The sequence below is a fragment of the Sinocyclocheilus grahami genome, unplaced genomic scaffold (assembly GCF_001515645.1).
Source record: "Sinocyclocheilus grahami isolate Dianchi unplaced genomic scaffold, SAMN03320097.WGS_v1.1 scaffold487.1, whole genome shotgun sequence".
NCBI lineage: Eukaryota > Metazoa > Chordata > Actinopteri > Cypriniformes > Cyprinidae > Sinocyclocheilus > Sinocyclocheilus grahami.
Genome location: NW_015505666.1, coordinates 689,692 through 706,450, shown reverse-complemented (window position 1 = coordinate 706,450; position 16,759 = coordinate 689,692). Strand labels below are relative to the sequence as shown.

Sequence of the window (16,759 nt, the reverse complement as noted above, 5' to 3'; positions counted from 1 at the left end):
GCTTTCCTTTAATACTTGACATGTGTGGTGTTCTGCTGAGGCTGGAGCATTTGGTGAAGTGCTGATCATCTTCTCAACGGCAGCAGTCCAGCTTTAGCTTTGAAAATTGAAAAAGTGATTACCAAGGGACATGGCCATAATTCAGACTCCCTTTTTGTCCGTTCTTTTTGTCTTCAAAGGCAAGGATGCCTGACATTAACATATTTAATGGATGATAAGCATTGGATTGATGAATAGGCCTATAGGCTATTTCCATAGCACATAAATACAAAATCATCAGAAATATTGAAATATCATTTTGCAAAGATATATGGTGAAAGCAGCGCCATTTAATATAATTCTGAGAATACTGCGAATATAGGGGATTTTGCGCAGGTTAAATTTAGTGAATCGTTCGTTTACACGCATCGGTTTAAATGAACTGATTCATTAAAATGAATAGGACTTCCTAGCGCTAAATATGACTGAAAACAGAGCACAAGCACAGCCCAGGTGGGTTAATTTTTTTCCCTAAACTCAGCTCGCTATATAGCATGTATGTTCTAAAGCTCTGGGTTCGGTACAACGCGATTAAACAGCAATGTGGCGATTTGTAAGACAAGCTGCTTTTCAGATACACTGTTTTGAATGCAGCATCAGCCTCACGCTACTGAATGCAGCTAATTAGCTATTACTCGCTATTTTTAGCTGGTTGCTCCCCAGTGTTATAGTCTACTTATAGAAGTGGCAGGAAAAAATATTAGATTTTCTCGTTTCATGACAGTGCAATATTATTGCCCAGTGTTATTACTTCCAGTTTTGGATAAAGAAAAAACAAGTCTGGCTCAAGTCTCAAGAGAGGCATTATGAGTAAATGGTCGCAAAAACACCTTACCACACGGATCTTCGAAAGAAAGCCCAAGTAAATGTAACCACTGGGTTCTATGGCAGGACATACTTTCTACCCAGAATCCTAGGGGTTAAAAGCACCCTGAGGGAGTAATCCTCCCTCATTTACAATCACTCTCTGCCCTGCAGCTGCTGACTGCAGGGTTATTTCTCAGAGGCCCTGAGAATATATCCATAGAAGAAACTCAATAGAAACGGGATTTAAAATGGAGGGAGAAGAGTAGCCATCTCTCTTTGAACTTAATCTGCAAAGGCAACACAAACCGGCAATAAAGCAGAGTTTATGACACCCTCTGAGAACTGTTTCATTGGCTTTTCCATCGCACCCTGACATACAAAGACACCAGCCGCCTGAGTCAGCCACACAGTTAATCGCCCATCTCTTCACAGCCAATATCAGCCCCCTCTGTCCCTCTTAACCCCGCTGACAAATTTAGACCTCCGAGAATGGCGGTAACTGATGTTCAGAGCAAATCCACAATGTGTGGGTGTGTACAGTGTGCTTTTGTACATGTGAGTAATGTATTAGCATGAAGAGATGGAAGTGAAGTGGCCACAGGTCAAGAGTCTGGCATATGCTCGGTTGCCAAGAGAGAAACAAAAAAGAAAAAAAATCAAACTGCTCTCTACGAATGACCCCTTTCTTCTTAGAAAACGATCACATAAAGGTCAGGCACAGACTTGTGGGAAAGGAACATTAGTCTGCTGCAGAAATCATGAGCATGAAAACTGGATGAAGCAAATATTATAGAGATAAATACTGTTTATTTAATACAGGTCTACTGTCACTGCTCAAAATGTAAGTTACTATACATTTTCTTTTACATACAGAATTACTAAGGCTGCTAAAAGAAAGGCGATTTTGTATTTTGTGCTTCGCTTATAGCATGTGATTTAAAAGGGCTGTAGACTTAAATATTAATCCTCATTTAAATTATTTTTGCTATTATGTCAATGCCAAAGCCATCTGTCAAAATCGGCAGTTTTCCTGACACATCGAGTCAGCTCCAAAGATGTGAGGCCAAGAAGGAAAATGTTTAGCTTGTTTTTTTTTTCTAATTTAATACAACATTTTACATTACATATTCTCAGCATAGCATTTTGAATACATTTTACTGCACTGAATTCTCTGTTTTTGCTTATTCGATTCGATTGACAATATTTCTACTTTGTTTAAAATTTATTACAATTCTAGTTTTTAGTTTATTTCCAGTTTCAAAGAAAAGAATCCCTGAATTGTAATGTGGTTCAAAGCGTTTGAACCAAACTGTGCAGTCTTCAAATGCATAAATCCATGGCAACCATGTTTTATTGAAAGAAACGATGAAGCATAAACTGATCCTAAATTTTTTTTTTAATAAATCCAATATTTTCTGCTCCCTCCATCATAGCAGTCTGAAAATCCATCTCACTCTCAGATTTTCAGTAAAACTTAAGATGAATCACTCTCCAAGCTAACTGTGTTTAACACTGGGATTCACAAAGACTGATTTGACAAGTAGCCTACTGTGCAGGCAATAATATACGAGTAGGGTACAAATAAAAATATGTGTAATTTATGAACGGCCAAGACATAATCTTCAGACCATTTCTCTGTAGCTTTGAGAAAAGTTATTTGTGTTATCTATGTCGCTTGCCTCCTTTTTAGAACAAATCGGTACATCTGGAAAGCTATACAAATGGATTCAGTACCCATGAGGAAAGCATCCTAACGAAAGACTTTCAAATTGCCTTGTTCTCTCCGTCTGCGAAGGTAAATCATAAGTCTACATAATTAAAATAATGAAATGCTCAATAGACGCCCCTCAGGTGCCATTTGCTTGAAATTTCGTCTGATGGGGGCATGAGACAATTGCTGAAGCAATCTTACACGGCGAGGAGTAATTAGCCATATTACAATTTGCAGTAATAGGCACCATAAAATTGAACCCCGAACACTCTCTATATTTCATGAGCCTGTATCTTTTTATAGTCTCTAGTGGGCCCAGAGCCATAGGAGTGCATGATGTTTGATTGCTAAAAAAGGAGAGAAACAGTGCAGGAATGGAAGAAATGCAGCTTGAGAACAGGACCGAGCAGTAAAGGGGTGTGTAGGTGTATGTATGTGCGCATGTGTGAGTTTGCGTGCGCATATACTACTATGCAAACTTAGCATCTGTTCTGTCAGTGTTTTTCAGCAAACCCGGCACCCTCACTTTCACTCCTCCCACACTTTATTTTCTCTAAAAATCACATTCCAGGCATTTCAAGACAATTTTTCCTTCACAAAAGATGATTGCCTACAAGTCAACTTTACAAACTGTAATATTCTCCAAAGTGCAGATACGCTAGCTAGTTAGTAAGTGAGTTTCACTTTGTCTGTCAGTGTATTGGTAGCTTAAAAGCATTAATGTGCATTTGTTACAGTAAATGGCATGGTTAAGCAGTAACTCATGCTTCATTTTGACCATTATACCATGAATGTTGTGTCAAAAATAGCTATGCTTCAAGCGTCATATGATTGTGAACTGCAGCATGCAGTGAGACAATGCGTTCTGACAGCATACCAGTCAATCTGTTTCCAATATTACCCTTTTTTCACACTTCTTGTTGTTTGGATATTCGTGGGTGTCTTTGTTGATGTTGTTTTGTACAGAACACTGTAAAAATAGCCAGGATTTTATATTGCCAGTAGATTTCTTGCAATAAAATATTGTATTCAGAGTTTTACTGTAAGGCCATAAAAACAATAACATATTATGCTGCATTGTGGGATAATACTGTGAAGAGTTTCGTTTGAAGTCACCATTATGATGACTAGTGTTCCCTCTGGCTGGGAAGTTGTATTTACTTTTAATTAATTGACTTCCAGCAGACGTGTTACAGTACACAATTGGTTCCACTGTATTACATGGAGAAAATAAGTTTATTATAGGCTAACTTGCAGTCTACAATATGGGACTATTATAAGATATGTTACAGAAACAGTACAACCTTATATTTTTATCATTAAGAGTTGCTGAGGTGTTTGCAATGCTGTTGTAGTGTGGTGAGCTGAGTAGTAGTTTTTCTAGTGTAACTTTTAGTATGTATTGTCAACCAGGAATGCAAATATATCAACACTTGGCAGATGTAACTCAACAATGGTAATCAACAATGATGATTTAAATTTTTTCAAAAACTCATCAACATTACAAAAGAAAGTAACGTGACAAAAACAGCAACAGTAAAATAAACAAACAAATAACCAAATCAATTTACAAATAAACAAATAGAAAAACTAATAAAAACAAATAAATGTCTGCGAAATTATTAAATGTCTTTTTCAGCAAGCAAGCGGTCAAGTATCGTGTCGTGCAACACAAAGTTTATGTGGCCATCTTAGCACACCTAAAAGTACATTTTACAGACAAAACACTGAAGTTTTTATGATAGATCTGTGATATATAATAATAATAATGAAAGTACTTGTCATGCTTGATCATGCTAATGTCATTGAAAAGTGAATGGCAGTGTACTTTTGCTATGGTTATCTCATCTGGAGAACCTAGCTTTGTTTGTTAGCGTCTATTTTGATGACAGGTGGAAATACACACTGTGACTTCCCAGGCGAAAAATAAGTGCACTTCCGTAATGTACTTAAAGTGCTCTATTTTCACGCACTAATTTTGTACTTAATATACAAAAATTATACTTTAGTACTTCTTAAGATAACCTTCTTAGTGTACTTAAATGTGCTATTTTGGGACAGCATGAATAGGAACTTAAATGTGCTTTTAACATACTTTCCCTGATTAAAAAATGTATTTGGTTACCACTTGTAGTACACTTAATCCAACCCACTAGTGGGTTCAAGTGTACTACAAGTGGTGACTGAATACATTTTTTTAATACAGATTATTACTGCAATACTGTACAGTATTGGCCAAATTGAAGGTAGATAACTACTATCAACGAATATAACCTACTGTAAATTCACACTGTACATTTTCTAGACTGCAACTTATCACACAAGTCTAAGTATGAACTTCGGCTGTATATGAAGATGAATGTGGAGAAAGGGCAGGATCCCAGAGGCTGGTATGTAGTGGGAGGAGATCACATTAGATTGTGTGTTTTATTTATTCCACTGCATTATCAGATTATTTTATCCACCAAACATATGCACCACAGAGGATGAAACGACTGGACGGACTAGTGAAGGGTTTGCACTCTATCGCAATGATGAAGAGGAGAGGATTTACAGTACTTCTATCCCCAAATGTTCTCTCTTTCTCTCTCCCACTGGATCAAGGTGCACCAGAACTGTCAGCAAATCCACAATGAATTCCATACAGCACTCATCTTTCGAGTGAACTCATCCATAATTCAGCCTCGACGTCAACACACAACTTCACTCAAAGAAGACTTTCGTCCACATTCACCTTGCGTCTGTTAGCCCAGATGATATACACATGGGAGAAAGGAAGACTCTTGAACTGAAATGTGTGTCTGGAGGAGTGATGGGTGATGTGAAATACTGGAATGATTATACAGGACATGTTTTATGGAAAAGGACCCCATGAAACAGTTTTTAAAGTCTTTTGAAATTAAGCATATATGCATTTTAAATGCAGTCTTTGTCTTCCATGTTGCATATTTCTCGTTTCCAACCTTCTGCCCTTGAGATTGAAATACTAATAAATGTCTCTCTGCAGGAATTGCTTGCAGCTAAACACAAAGATAAACTGGTTTACGGTAATATCTATAGTGATGGTGATGAAACTGTCAAGCTAGGATTTTTCCTGAGCCTTTTAGAGGACAGTAAATTTCACTAATAATTTATAATCAAGCCCAATGGAATTATTTTTATGAGAACGTATATTGTTTGGTGTCCTCAAGCACCTGCTATTAGCTGCATCTATTAAATGGTGTTGACCTCCGATGAGCTGGAAGGCGAGCCAGTAAAGTGTCTGTGCTCAAATGCTGTTGAGTGTAAGCTACAGTAAATTGTGCACTATGCTTGCAAATATAACTGAGTAAAAAAAAATTGTGGTTGTTGATTTATAAACTCATTTTAAGAAGATAAGGGGGGGGGGGCATTTACACAATACCCTTTTCAACTAAAACAGTGTGTTGGGTGCCTGAAAACGCAAACTTTTGAAAACGGGTGAAAATTATACCGTTATCATCTCTGAATAAAATACAAAAACGCGAGTTTGTGAAAACTGCAACATCATGCGCATGCGTGTTACGTGTTTGCGTAGTGTTTCTTTAGAATGTGACATTACCAACTACTGGCTTGGCATGCTACAGTGTTTCAAGTCGTTTTCACAATACATGTGAACGGGGATCGTTTTGACAACGTTGCCGTCTGTACATGGAAAATGGAAAAAGAAAAATCTGTTTTTAGCACATCATTGCCATGTAAATGTACCCTAATACTTATTTGTTCATTTTCTCATGTGTTGTTTGTTGTAGAACAGTAAACAAAAATGACATTTAAATCGAACACTGAAATGTATTAATAATACGAAATGGTGCTCATTTTAATGTTATTAAAGACTTTGAAAACCTCTGGTTTCATGCTGTCAGCAGCCAATACTTCATATACTTTGTTAGTGGAAGTTTGAGAATGAAGGTATATCACATAGCCTGCTCATGTTGGCATCTGCCTAATTTGGGACACAAGGGTTTGAGTCAATGGACACACAGATTTTGACACACAGCACAAGTCAAGTTGTCAGAATAATGACTAGTGTCATTATTCTGCTCAACTCACATTCATTGTTTATTCAGTTCTGTTCAATAAGTGTCAATGATGCGGTTCATCAATTATAAAACAACTTCAAGAGTAAATCTAGGAAAAGTCTGTAAAAATAAATCGCAATGTACTGTTTTATTTTATCACATGCTCTTGTATTTGAATTACGCATTGCATGTTGTGTTTTAGGGTTAAACTTTAGGGTAGACTTAACAGATAAATTACCTGGCTTAAAATGATTAGTACATTTTCCATTTTTCTATAGAGTTTTCTTCTTATAGTGTACAGAACACAACAGTGTCATTATCCAGCCTCAAGTTTTTGTGTTTTCATCCGATAGTGTCCATTCAGATCAGTAATATTGTTTTTTAAGGTTTGGGAAGCATTCCTCTTCCCTTTTAAATGTTTATAAATTTATTTTGCTATTCCAACTATGCATGATTACGTTCTTTATTGCATTTTATTAATGGAATTAGAAAAGATCTGCGACCCATTTTCGGCTCTCCTCCAGTTGAGATCCAGTGAATAATACATTTGCAACATTAATTATCATGAACAATTAGACATCATAGGGTATGGCAAATTCACATAACTACAGTAAATATGAGCTTATCACTGTTAAAGAAATTCAGTAAAATTTACGGTAAAAAAACGGCAGCTGTGGTTGCCGGAATTTTACAGTAAAAAATATGGTAGCCACATTTTAGGTTCTACAGTTTTAACTTAAATTTACAGTTAAATACCGTACTTTCGTTAAATGATATAATGTTAATATACCAACCTATTGAAGTACTGAAATCTGTTTTGTACCTTTGTAATACACTGATAACCACCAAATGCAGGTGGTGATGAGAAAGTCACATGAACCAAAGCCCATCACAAGCAGCTTTTAAATAATAATATATAGAAGCTCATTCACACAAACACTAAACACCATTATGGTAACACACATGAAACTGAAATAATGCAATAAACATTCATTTAACAACATTAGGTGTAACATACAACCCTAATATAGAAAACTGATAAGAAAATACTAAGAAGAAACATTTATTTCAACAAAACAACATGAAATGTGAAATGTAACGCAGGGAATTCTGGGAATGTCAATTTACGGTTATTCACTAATAAATTATACGGCCTTTTTCACTTCCAAACACGGTATACTATTGTAAAATTACATGTAATGTCCAATACAGTTTTTCACCGTATATAGTAGGGGAATTTACCATTAACCATTTAACAAGTTTTTACTGTAGCATTTTTCCAGTCTTTTACCGTTAAATTCACGGAATTTTTTTACAGTGATATATTATGTAAGCACACTGCATCAAAATGATTAGTACAATTTGAAAGAACTTTTGTTATTTTGTTTGCTGCCACAGAAGTTGAGCTCCAGAAGCCCTTCAGCCTGACACAACTGTTGACGGTAACAAATGACAGGCCTCTCCTGGACAAGCAGTCCATCTGTCTGTGTCAGAATAATTGAATTCCGTAAATATAATCAGAGAGCTCTGTTATGATAAATTTTGAATGATTCCTATCTCTGCAGTCTGTTTTGTGGAGGGTATGACATATGATTCAGACAGATATAAAGATATGGACCAGCTTTGTGACAAAAATAGGCCAGTAATCCTTCACAGTCCAAGTACACTGCTCGATTGGTTCATAATGATTACCAGATTGAGTGTGGGGTCATTTTTTCTAATAACTTCTGTGTTTGTTTATGTCTGAGATGATCTGCTATTGGACATACAGTTAGTTCTTCAAATTCGATTGTCCGAGAGGCATTCCAAGAGTTCTGATATGATATAAGCTAAAGTATGATATATAGGTAACAGTTGAGGAGAGTGTGCTTGTGTACCAAAGCTGCTTATAAGCATATTCAGTTAAATATATCAAGCTGAAGGCAGTAACAGAAAGAAGAAACTATGATGTTTGTTTTGATCTATGGCTAATTAGATAATTTGAATATCTGTCCATTTTCAGACAGATTCCGTTGAATATTTATACTCCATCTGCTTTAGACTTCATTTCATTAGTCATAGCTTCCAGCGTCACATATAGCTTTTCTCTGATCCATTTTCTCAAACCACGATAAACTTTCATACTAATAGTGCACCTGAACTATAATTAAGTTTACAGCCCGATCAAATGAGTTTGTAGCCCTGCTATAAAAATGACTTTAAATCAGTTCATTTTACTGTGCATTAATCATAATATCCTCTGTATCTGATCATCCTTCAAAAGAGCTTTGTTTAAAAGCCAGCCATTAATTAGGGTTTACTCGAGGCTGGCTCAAAGCAAGTCCCAACACTGATAATCCCATCTGATGCATCTGAGCTAGATAGCTCATTGATTGAGAAACCCAGCTTCTGTACATGGGAACACAATCGACCAGACTACCAGAGCTTCAATGCAGTTAGTTGGTGAGAACAGACTGACAACAAAGGCACAATTGATGTTCTGTGGAGCTTCTGAGGCAGTGGCGTTTAATTAGCCTACGTTGAAAGGCAAGTAAGAGCGTGCTTTACTTGGAGGGATATTTTTGCAAAAGTGATCTAGATTTCTATTCACTCAGCATTTACTTTTAGCATTGAATGCATGTCATGTTAAGCTCAATCTATTACATTCGTTTTCATTGTTTCTTTCGGCATGTGATGCATGAGTGTCATCTGAAACAGATCTCTGATGTAAGTCGTAAACTCAACATGTGATCAGTTCCCAATGGAACTTCATTGGCTTAGGGCTCATCCAACATCACAGCTCCTTGGTTTTTCTCCTCCAAACCCAGTTAAAACCAGATGCACATCATGTGAACTAAATCCCCCAATATGCCAGTGCGCACAGTTATGTGTTCCATTCTCGCAGACAAGTGTTTCCCAGAGCATATGCCATTTTCGGAGCACGGGAGCATATGGCACATTTAATTAGTCCAAGCTCATTTAATTTACCAACACCCAGTTTATTGTGCTCTGGTCCTTTTGTGCTCGATAACAGAGGGCTTCACTGGGGTTTCCAGACTAGTGAACCTGCTTTATCCTCGCCATATTGCATTAATTTGAGCAACCTGAGCTAGTCTCACACTTTTTATCTGTTCCCACTCAGTTTGTAATCTCAGTGTCTGTTTAGGTGACACTAGGGCAAGGTTTGGCTGGTTAGCATGGTCCAGTTTAACCCGTTGCACCATATGGCTGCAAAAAACATCTTTTTATGACCATTCAGAAATATCATAAATATAAATGTGTTTTGACTGAAATGTTTTTCAAGCAACACAAAAATCACAAATATTTCAGTATATTACAGTTGATGTTTTACCAGTGCCTGATTTTTTTAAAGTGTGAAATAGACTATATTTTCTGCTTTTAGGATATTTTTCTGCCGTTAGGAAAGGACTGTTTCTGTGATGCCATCAGCCAGTCAGCGCTATCATTGCATCATTTTCCTGCAGCTCTGCAGTAATTCAACACAGGGCAATTTTTTGTTTAGGGATGCACAGTATATTGGTACTAGAGTTTTTGATATATATTGGCCGATATTGAATATGACTGTCACACCCCTTTTGGACTTTTGTTGTGTTTTTGTCCCTCATGTGCTCTGTTTGACCCAGTTTCTGTCTCCTTGATTAGTTTAGTTCCTGTGTACCCTTATTTGGTCATGTTCCTGTTCTCATCTAGTCATCATTAGTTAACCTCGATTCACCCGTGTCTAGTTTATCACCCTCATTATACTGTGTATATTAATTGGCCTCTTGTTGCTCTCCTTTGTCTGTTATTGTGTGAATGTTACCCTGTGTAACATTCACACTTTTTCCGTGTGGCTTACCATTATAAGGATTTGTTGTTATAATCTTCGTCGTGCCTTCGTCTCCCTAACAGCAGTGGTGTGACAATGACATTCTAAAAATGGCAGATTTAAAATCAATTATTTTAATTAAAGTAATTTGAGTTTGCTTCTTAACATTATAATGTACAATATAATAATGGATATACATTTTTAGATATTCTAAGTACGTTTATATAATATACCATTGAACAGTATTATTAAATTATTAGCGTTATTAACTGTAACTGAGTGTTAGATAACAGCAAATGTAATCTAAATGTAAAAATTGTGGAATTGAGAATGCATAATAAATATAATTTGTATCCAGTATTGGATATATAGTGTGTGTCTAGATGTATTTTGCTAATTACTCTATTGTTCTTTATAAAAAGATTATATTTAAGAAATATTGATTAATGTGCTAATGCTTGCACTTGCATTGAGATTCAGGTATTTTAATTACTTCAGAATAATTAACATCATTACAATAAATTTGCTTCACAAAATTATAGTGTACAATATAATAAAAATGGATGTTAATTTTGAGATATTCTAATTACATTCATATAATAAATAATATATTTAACAATATTATGAAATTATTAGCATTAATAAATATTAATTTTAGAAATGTAACTAAATGTAAAAATACTGGAAATGAGCATGCATAATAAATAAATAATGGCCATAATAAATAAATAATAAATATCCAATATTGGATATATATCTATTCACCAATGCCAGTAAAAAGTGTCCGATAACTGGCATGGTCCCTATAATAGATTATATTTGTCAGAATTTAAATGTGTATTAAATATCACTGCATTATTTTTAAACGTTTATATTTAAAATGGCTATATTGTTGAAGAGATGTTACTTTTTTTTATAATTAAAGAAACATCAATCCCTTACTCTCTTAAATCTTAGCCTAGCATTCATACTTCAATCTTCAGTTGAAAACAAATACAAACACATCTATTATCCTTCCATATTACCTTATAGTGCCATGAGATCGACATGCTATCTGCTTTTTTAGAGGGCATCTTTGTCCAGTAGCTCACTAACCTTGTGGGTTAATTAGTGAAGCATTTTATCAAGAAAAAGTGCTTTTTTACATCTAATGGAACTAAATGGATCGAGGAAAGTTTATTGGCTTATCTGAGGACATACATGACTGAATCCATGTGTATATGAAAGGGGTCTTAAAAACCGAGCCAGTTATCTGTAATGGAAAGATTAAATGCTGCCCCATTCTGACAACGTGATTTAGGCAAAAATCAATGGAAAGATATGATATACGAAACAAAACTCTCTCAGACTTTCCTCCCAAGCTTTTATGTAATCAATTTGGGCATGATTCAGTTTTGTCACTCTTAAAAGCCCTTTTTTTATTTTTTACCCCTTTTAACCTTTTTGTGAGTCTGGGACATGTGTCATAGTCTTCTGTTGTTGCTCAGTTCCCTTGTGGGTTTGACAACTATCTAGTCATTATCTAGTCACTTCTACCCAAAAAGAGACTGATGATTTGCGTATGAAAGCATAGTGGCCATTAAACATACAGAAGTTGAATGTGAAGAATAAATTAGTACTGCAGAATATGCTTTTTGTCACAAAAATGCTAAAGCAATGTTCTTCCACTGGGAGACATGGCCCTGATCCCTCAATCCATATTCAAGCTAGATCTGTGCGCCCTTGAGCATTGCATTCAGTGCTGCTGCGTATTGATTCATTGTTTAAAATCAATGGAAATTTGAATTGTTCAATACAAGGAACAACAAATAAATTGTTCTGGTAATACTAAATAAAATCTTGCACAAGCAGAAAATGAATTCAATTTGAAGAAGTAAGATTGTTGAAATCTATTATTTATATTTCTGATTCGTTCCTGATATGCTTCCACAGCATATTGAGGTAAAGAACGAACGATCCTAATCAATAATCTGAATCAATGGTCTTATGTGAACTTCTGTGCTCTAAGGTGTTTGAAAAGGTCATACTGTTATGTAAATGTTTATGTGAATTTATTTTTCCGATTTTTGTTGTTTTATTAATCGATTCATTGATTATTAAAACAAAGAGTTAATCTATTTTGATGAAAGATCAGTGTCTTTTGATTCTCCAGGGAAGTGTGTCTAGCGTGACAAGCGACTGACAAACTTGCTTTTGCCCCATTTGATTCTCCACATCTGAACACAACTACATGATGGGAATGTGGGTCAGGCATTTAAACCAGTGACCTAAAGATCCGCGCATACATCCTAACTCTCCAGAACGTTTTTTTTTTTTGATAGTCAAGAGAAAACGAGAGAGTATAGATAAATAAAATGCTTTTTGGTTTTTGCTGATTTACTCGGAAAATGTTTAGCGTGTAGCTTTGAAGTTTTGCCTCAAACATCTTTGACGTTATCAATCGATTAAAATGAGAACTTAAGTCAGATACAATTAAATTAATAATAATATGTGTTATTACCATGAGTATGTATAGGTAGATGGCATCTGCCTTATTAGTGGCTGTTTCTGGGCCACTCTACGTAAGCCATATTGGAACTGTCAAAGGCTGTAATATTGAGTTAATACATATTTAAAACAAGCCAACACATTCTCACTAATGAAAGACTGTGAGTGACGACACATTGACCATTCAAAGATGGCGGACGCGTCAATGGCGTCTGGACCAGTCGATTGTTGGCAACTATACATATCTTTTGTTGTTACATTAATTACACCCTTTCTGTATTATTCTGTGATGGTATCTGATAAATGTAACCGTAAATTAAAAATTTCTGTTATGTGAATTGATGTATATGTACACCACCACAAATTATTATTGATAGTAAAGTAAAGTGACAGTAAAGTCACAGTTAAGTAAAGTAAAAAGTTTACAAAAGACTTCAGTGTTCAAAAGATTTTCAACATGATAATACTTAATAATGTGATACCAAAGACTGGAGTAATGTCATTGCAGAAATAAATGACATTTTAAAATATATTCATATGGTAAAGTAATTTTATTTCTCAATATTACTGTTTTTACTGTATTTTTGATCACATAAATGCAAGAAAGATAATTTAAAAAATGCAAATAAATAAATGCAAAAAAGATTTCTTTCAAAAATATTAAAAAAATTTTTTTGAATGGTGTACTTTTTTCAGATGTATGTGAAATAGTCTGTATTTTTGGACTGTCAAAAATTATGTTGAAAAATTCATTGCCTCTATGCATTTTCTGACATTTTCCTGCTGTTTTCTGAACAACTGTTCATGGAGACTGCCATTATGCAAATAATTTTTGCCAGGTCAGTACATAATTCTTTTTCAGAAAAACACTGCCTGTAAACCTCCAAAAAGAAAGAACTGTGGTTGGTCACTTGAAATGAGTCACGACAGGAGACTAATTACCCCTGCTCCCTCTACTGTTAATTATTAGAATTTATTTATCATTGTCTGGTTAAAAACAAAGAAAGTTTCTATCTTTTTAATGATTGATGATTATACTAGAGACAGTGAACAGTTGGCAGATCGGCACATCTGCGCAGCCACTTCTGTCTCATCAAGCCTTATGTAGGCTTAATGAATGGTTCTTTGCACTCACGATTCTGTCATTCATGTGTCAGTCTCTTACTGTCTTTCTCTTGTCCTCTCCTGACTCTGCTTTAGGAGAGCCCCGCTGTACCTCCCAATTAAGACAGTAGATCTGCCTGGTCACCCACCGCTCACAACACTTTCTGACTTATCCTGTTATCCTGGAAGGAAATGTGGAATAGCAAGAGCTTTGACATCGGCATTTATTTAAAGTAAATCACCCCACCAAAAGCCACAGTACCAAACGGAAGAGTTGAAAAGATTTCTTGACATGCTGTCCATGAATAAACATGATTCATCCATGCAGTTTGGAGAAATTCAGCGTTACATCACTTGTTCACCAATGGATCCTCTGCAGTGAATGGGTGCCGTCAGAATGAGTGTCCAAACAGCTGATAAAAACATCATAGTAATCTACAAGTAATCCACATGACTCCAATCAATCAATTCATGTCTTGTGAAGTGAAAAGCTGCATGTTTGTAATAAACAAACACTCAATATTTTAACTCTGTCTATTATAATGCTAAAAAATCATTTTGTCTGAATCAGGAGAGAAATATGCACAAATCAAGCACCATTTACAAGTGAAAACAGTCCAAAATAGTCCTAAACAAATATGCTAGTGGATTTTGAGTTTGACAACAGGGGATGGATTTTTCACTAAAAGAAGCATCATTATGGATTATGGACTCTTGTTTTGCTCACAAGCAATGGTTTAAAGATAAAACACCTTAATGATGGATTTGTTTATTGCAAACACACAGCTTTTTACTTCACAAAATGTTAACTGATGGACTGGAGTCATGTGGATTACTTGTTATTGTGACGTTTTAATCAGCAGTTTAGACTCTCTTTTTGACGGCACCCATTCAGTACAGAGGATCGATTGGTGAGCAAGTCATGTAATGCTAAATTTATAAAAACACACACACACACAACTTTTCTTTTAACAGAGCTTGAGAGGAAGATTACTAGATAGACTCAAATGCTTGTTTCTCAAAAAAAACAAAAACTATCGGGCTTCTTAAAAGCTGGAATGTAGTGCTTTTATAAAAGAAATTGTATAATTTTTTTTAAATAATTTTTTACATTCATTGTGATGGATGTTTTTTGGAGCTTAACAGGCCCAGTCTTCATTCACTTTCATTGTATTGATCATAACACATGATTATATCATGCATACTAGATTATATATATGACTGTAGTATTGAAGTTTGTGCTGCTTTAGATGACGTGAGACCTGTAGATGGAGATATTCATTATCAGATTAATGCAGGAAATCGATGTGGATATTTTTATATACTCCTTGCATTCAAGACCTCAAAGCTTTTAGGATTTACTAGTATATGCAGAGATGTTTTTGAAAAGATCTGGCAGCGTTTTTCTTTTCCTTCGTAGTGATGACCCCAACAAAATCATATTACGTCCCAGACTTTTGTGTGCTACATAAGTGAATCCATTAGTGCTAAGAGAATTTCCTTTTCAGAGCTCCACATCAAAATAGGGGTTCATGAGAAAGCTCAGCAGTTCTCAAGGATGTGATGCTTTTCAAAGCACCTATTGTCTCTTAGGAGTTAATGTAAAATGACAACAAAAAAAACATCACAAGATTGCTAAAAGCCACATGGGAGCTGGTGGAAGCTCATAAGAGCATTTAGATGGAATAGGTATAAAGAATGGCATACGCTAAATTACTTGTGTATGGTATGTACAGCATAGCAAAACCACAATTTACCAAAAATACATCAGTGATGTACCCTTGTGACCAGGGTAATCCTGTTCTTCAAATAATTAGCACATGGCTCTCTGCAGCCTTTGGTACAGCTTGAACTTTGAGGAGCTTTCTGAGTCACAGAGCTGATGTAAGGGACTGATCAGATGTATAAACCTCAGGACATCTGGCCTGACCTTGCCTCCACTCAACTAAAAAACATATAGTATTTAATGAGAGAAAGCTGAGTAAGAGAAGCCTGGGGAACAAGGTAACCATACCATGACACTGTAGATTAAAAATCTTGCAAAATTATTGTCCAGTTATTAGGACTTTGATTTGGAAATGACATAATTTCTGTAAAACATTATGTAAATAATTTTCACAAAATACTTTTTTATTCTTTTTGTTTACAATATCATAGTTTTAAAAATGTTTATGATGAATTTTAATATTATAAGATTGAAAGTATGTTTTAATGTGACCTTCATATAACAAAAAGTGAAGAGGTAAAGTTAGCTTAAATATAGATCAACCCATGGGACATAAAAGTGCCTGTAATTGAAGAAACACTTAGAAACAGATTAAAGTATGTGAACTGAACCAGAGCAGCCAAATTGGATTAGCTAAAAATTGATTACAAGAACAACAAAAAGAGAAAATAACGGGGAGGCACCTTGCAATACAGAAAATTGGCTGCTGAATCCCCATAACTCAGTTACTATGCAGATGTCAAAAATCTCATATCCATAAATACAATTAGTCAAATAAGTCTGTACATTACTTTACCTTTGGGTTTCACTTGCATCCTTATATCTTCTTGTTGTATTACTGTTGGTGGCAAAAGAGAGAATACTAACTCTGAAAAGATTTAAAGGGTATTCATAGAGGCCGATTATATTTATTTCAGATCAGTCCTTGGAAATGATAAAAGTTAATGTCCACTGGATGCAATAATAAGAATCCATTGCTGTGGAGCTGGTACTTATCATGTATTCAGACAAACTAAATTATCAGGTCCTTTGGAGTT

General features: G+C 35.3%; 1 long non-coding RNA gene across 1 annotated transcript; it reads left to right on the top strand.

The window, feature by feature from the left end:
* Positions 1-441: 441 nt before the first annotated feature.
* On the top strand, positions 442-14,169 carry LOC107553965 (uncharacterized). The gene is made up of 3 exons (XR_001605016.1): positions 442-492; positions 2,537-2,641; positions 14,093-14,169. It is a non-coding gene; the product is annotated as an uncharacterized lncRNA (long non-coding RNA).
* Positions 14,170-16,759: the final 2,590 nt, after the last annotated feature.